We start from the raw sequence: 5,971 nt of genomic DNA on the forward strand, positions 1-5,971 counted from the left end.
AAAACTAAATTCTAAATTCTAAATTCAGGTAAAGTAGAAAATTCTTGAAAAGTTAACCTACTATTAAAAGTTATCAGGTAAATTAGATTTATTTATTATTGTTATTATTATTATTTTTTTCATGGGCTGAATAAACAAATTCACAATGACAAAAAAAACTAATTTTCTCTTTTAATACAGGACGACTTTTACACCACAAAAATATTTAGGAAAACTTGATCGAATTCTTCCATTACTCAGTTATTGTCGATGTGATGTCTTCAAGCATCTTCACTGTTTTGTTTGCTGGCGGTGCTTCCACTATCATTCTGGCTAGCCACAGATTTTGACGCTCTTGAACCCACTCCCTTCTATTTCTGCCATGAATAACCTTTAAAGCCCGAAAAATCGCTGCCATAGAAGAGGAAGAAGTTTGTCTGTCACCGGTGCTGGTTGGCTAACTCCAAACACGAAACCGATTCTGTAGAAGAATCCTAGTCTCCATGAAGGCGCCATAATTCTCAGATAATGACACAGTCAAAGCACAAAATACATGGCAACAAGTTCATTATCTTTTATTTCAAATTATCCTCAACGTGTATGTAATAGAATGAAAAATTAAAATACAATTATATTTAAACAATTATTTGTATTACTTTTTTATTAATTTATTCAAAAAATAATTAAACTTTAAACTAATTGGTATAAAATATTACAGATATAAAACTAAGAGAAATTTTTATTTGTATAAGAATGAGCCTAATAAATAATTATTCTATTTAATATATAATTAAGAGTATTTCTTTCTTTGCCAAATGTAAATTTAACGAATTAATAAAGTGTGCAACACTCCATACTTAACAAAGTGAGCCATTTTAAATTTAAATTGTGAACTTACAAATGTGTTAAACTTGGTTAAATCGCGTCTCTCTCCCAAAAGAACATTATACTTTGGGCCATTGCTACTGCGTATAAGAAAAAATTTTCTACACATGTGAAAGGCGGATTTTTTTATTTAAATAAATTAAATATATTTAATAATTATTAAAATAAATAATTTTAAAAATTATTATTGAAATCCATCTTAAAGTTTTATCTTTTTTAAAGTGTAAATGAGATAACTTTGCACGTATCTCGTTTATACTATAAACGAGATAAGATATGTGCGCGTGACACATGTATATCTCGTTTATAGTGTAAACGAGATACGTGCAAAGTTATCTCGTTTACACTGTAAACGAGGTATGTGTCAAATCATTGTATTTACAGTGTAAACAAGTTACAGTAAGACAAATTTTAAAAAGCTATAAAATGATGTGCAACTCTTGACATTCTCCACATATATTTCATATCTTCTTTTCTTCCATTTTTCTCATAAAAAGAAGGCAAAAATGGCCAATAATAGCGTATACATAGTTGTGTGTGTTTACCCCAATTGTCGTATGAGAAATAGCGACAATGTGTGATATTTGAGTGTGAGAATCCGATACTCTTGCACACTTGGCGTTGTAAGTTCGTTGTCCAAGTTGAAGAGTTTGCTATTGAGCAACCTTGGTGGCACAGGGACGAGGGAGGTCGCAAGGATGGGGTATAGGTTGCTAGCACCGTTGGAGGACGAGCATGTGCGACTCATGTTTGACATTCATGGAAGAATCATGGCAGAACAAGTGATGGAGCTGTCCGCCGAGGTTAAAGATGTTGATAGTGGTGGTTCTATACACTCGACCTATAGAAAAGTTATGATTGTAATAAATTAAGTCGACAATCAGAAAAAACAGAGATAAATCAGACAAAAGTCGGAACCTGTCAAGGTTCACGGGGGCGCCAGGTACCGGCTGCTCGCCATTGAACTGGCGCTTCACTCGATCAACGTGATGAAACTGGACGATGTTGAAGCAGACGAAGGGGACGACTGACATACATGTCCCCCACTCTTCTTCCTCAACGAACTAAAAGGGGGCACAGAGCCTGCAGTGCAGGGTCGTCGTACGACATCCAAACAAAGTGAACTAATCAAACTCTTAAAAATAGAACATTTCAAATAATAAAAAACATGGACGGTTTTATATAATAAATTTTAAAAATAGAACACTATTGACACGATTAAAATATGATTATTAATAAATATAGTGTGCTAACTCGTACAAATTAAAAGACAAAAAATATGAAGTTGATACACGAACAAAACAAAATTTCTCCTAACAATTAATAAATGAGAGATGAGAGACTCGTATATTTTCGTAATAAATTTTAAAATTATTTATTTCAATAATTATTGAATATATTTAATTTATTTAAATAAAAAATCATGTGAAAGGCATGTGTCTAACACTAGAGCATGGTTTGGTGCTATGTATGAAAACTGATGGAGGGATGTTCTGCATTATTGGGATCTACTAAAGCTTAGGATACTAGTTTCATAGGTCCCATTTGTAAATGTATTTAATGTTAATGAAAGAAAATATTTTGTCCAAAATTCAGGACTACACAAAAGAAAGTGGGATTCTCCCATCCTTCGCTTAAATATTAGCGAGACACAGTAAAAAAATGAAACTAAGAAAAAAGTAAAGTTAGAATTAAGTTGGGATTTTAGTGGGTAAGTTTACAAGTTCTTGATTTTGTTTGGTAGCAATTGTCAGAAGTTTTTCAAAATTCATAGATTGACGTTCGAACACCCTCCTACACCTTTCTTTCCATATATGCCAGGTAATAATCAAAGCAAAACGGACTGAGTTCTTACTCACAGATCGGTAATTCGGGGTAACATTTGGAGTCTCCACCAATCGAAAAAGGAGATGTAATTCGGATTTGGTCAAGTGCGCTATTGGACTCTTACTCCAAGTTTTTGAAGTATCGGGACAGTTGAAGATGCAATGTAATAAGGATTCTGGTTCAGCATTGCAAATGGGACAAGTTGGTGAAGTACTTGGGAATCGCTTATTTATGAGCTCCATGATAGAGAGTTTTTCATGGAAGGACTTCCACCCGAATACCTCAATCTTGTGTGGGGTTGCTAGACTCCAAAGGAAATTCCAGATTTTTGGTTATTGCATGATATTTAGACAAAATTCTAGAGAAACATGGTGCAAAAGGTAAGCAACTCTATATCCCGAAGCTACATCATATATCTTGGATCTATTGAGTGTCCATTGAATTCCATCCTCCCCTTCTCCTGATACTGTAGATAGAATTTTCTAGGCAACATCTTGAGAGAATATTGAATTAATTAGGAATTGATTCCATTGCTTATGTGCAGAGAACAGATCACGAACTAAGAAGATTGAATGTCCAGTTTGGGACTCACTTGTAAGAGTTGGTACTGAGAATGGATACGGAGGTGGGAACTATGGATCTCTAAAGATTCAGATTGCTGTTCCAGAACCAACTCTCCAGTTTAACCCCTTTTCAACGACACTTCTACCTGCAAGGATACTCCTCCATCCCCAAGAAGGTAACGATCCCAACTCTACATATATAATAGAATTATATCTGAAATATTTTTCTTTTAAGATTTTAGATAATAAAGAATCAGGATTAATGGCAATTCTCCAACATTGTTTACCTAAGAGAGCTAAATTTTATGCACGTAGGTCTTTAAAGCCAAGCCCTCCTTTTTTCTTAGCCCTTGTCATTGTATCCCAACTAATCCAAACTATACGACGTTCCACAACTTGTTGATCCCACCAAAATTGATTAAGAATGTAATGGATTTCCTTGATTAGATTATCTGGAAGTTTGAAACAAGACAGGGTATATATCAGGATTGCTTCTCCTACTGTCCTTAGTAATACTTGTTTTCCTCCATTAGATAAAAGACATCGTTTTTAGTCTTGGATTTTTTTATAATTATTTTTTTGACAACAGAAAAGGTGGCCTTTATCGATTTATTTACTAAAGAAGGCAGTCCCAAATACTTGTCTTGAGCTCTAACGTGTAAAATATTTATGGTAATAGCAAGTGATGTGCGTATATCATGAGGAGGGTTATTGCTAAAGAAGATTGCAAATTTATTAAGGTTAACTTTTTTGCTACTGAAGCTTTCAAAGTCCCCTAATAAATCTAAGATCCTCCCATAATTGTCTTCTAATGTCTTACAGAATAATATAGAATCATCTGCAAAAAGTAAATGATAACTTTTGGACATCTACTTGTAATCTGAATCCCTTCAATGTGTCAATTTTGCTTTGCTTTGTGTAGAAAGAATGAGAGGCATTCTGTACAAAATAGAAAAAAAAAAGGAGATAGAGGGTCACCCTGACGGATGTCTCTATTTGTTTTAAAAAAATCGTATGGTTGGCCTTCTACAACCACAGAGTAAGAAACCATCGTTACCAATTCATGAATCCTACCTATCCACGTAGAATCAAATTCCATCAGCTTCATGATAAACCACAAAAATTGCCACTCAACCCTATCATATACTTTACTCATCAAGTTTAAGGCCATCTCATACTCTAAATCTCTCTTTTTCTGCTTGAGGTAGTGCATACATTCATGTACTATCAGGATATTATCTGAAATGAGTCTCTCCTTTAGGAATGCGCTCTGATTAGGGATAATAAATTTATTCATACACCCTTGTAATCTATGAACTAGTATCTTAGAGATGATTTTGTAGAATACAGAGGATAAACTAATGGGTCGTACCCAAGACATGTCACAAGCATCAGGAATCTTAGGAATGAGGCAGATATTAGTGTGGTTGAAACTCTTTAAAATGCGCCCTCCTCAAAAGAAACTTCTAACTGCCTTGAATACATCCTCGCCCAATGTATCCCAGTAAAATTGGAAGAATTTAGCTGTTATCCCATCTTCCTCTGGAGCACTCTGTGGGTGTATACTAAAGGTAGCTTTCTTTACTTTCTCAAAAGAGACTGGACATTGTAGCCTATAGTTCATGCTAACTGTAACCTTAGGCTCAAAGTTTAAGAAAAAAGGCTCATTCAGTTCAGCCATACGAATGCTGTCTTTCACCCTTTTATCACAATCCAGTCCGACTTTGATCTTGAGAATTCGATATTCTCTTGCACAAACAGAAAAAAAATTAATGTCTATCATCTCTCTAATTTTTTACCCAAATCTTTTTCCAATCTGAATAGTTTTGAACTGCTCAAACAGATCCTAGAATTGGATCTAGATTGAAAAATAAGTAATGCTTGGTCCTGTTCATCCGATTCAACCTATCTTCTCACATGCAAGATATAATCCTTAAAGAGTCAAGGAGATCCTTTTTTAATTATGAGAACATCAAGATCATTCTCAAAGAAGAATTGGAATTGATTAGGACCTCTCTCAATCAATCGGAATTGCTCCGGTTTACCCAATATCGCCCTTAGGGCATTGTCAATTATGCCCATCAAAAACACCTTATCTGCAAAGAATCTCCTCGAGAGACTCTTAACACAAGCCTCCAACTCCTGAGAATAATCTTCCGTCTCTAATACCACAATATCCTCTTCATCTTCCTCACTACTTAGATCAATTTTAGAGTTTCTCCATTCACCGAAATTCATATTAGATTGAGAGTACTAATTGAAAAGAAGTTGATTATAAGGTAACGAAAATTAGGAGTACAAATTGTTGTGATCAAAGAAGAAGTTAGAAATAGAAAAGTAAAAAAGAGGTGAAAAGAGGTGAAAAGATCAAAACTCTAAACAGAACACTAATAAAACCTAGCAGAATATTGATAAAACCCTAATAGAACACTAAAAAAAATACATTACTAAATCAATTATTTAAAGAGAGAGAGAGAGAGGGGTTAACTCATACATGTATAAATAAAATATAATTATCAAATTTGATTCGAATCGGTTAGTTGAACTGAAAATTTGGTCTCGAAAATCTTTAAATTAAGTTGGGTCATCAATTGAATTGATTAAATAATTAATTTGGTCAAATTCAGTAAAAAAAACTAGTCAGACTTATTCAAAATAGTCCAAGTCTCGTTTATTATTTGAAACAGACTACTATTCAGAATCAAATTGAAAATTGA

The sequence above is a fragment of the Arachis ipaensis genome, chromosome B05 (assembly GCF_000816755.2).
Source record: "Arachis ipaensis cultivar K30076 chromosome B05, Araip1.1, whole genome shotgun sequence".
Taxonomy (NCBI): domain Eukaryota; kingdom Viridiplantae; phylum Streptophyta; class Magnoliopsida; order Fabales; family Fabaceae; genus Arachis; species Arachis ipaensis.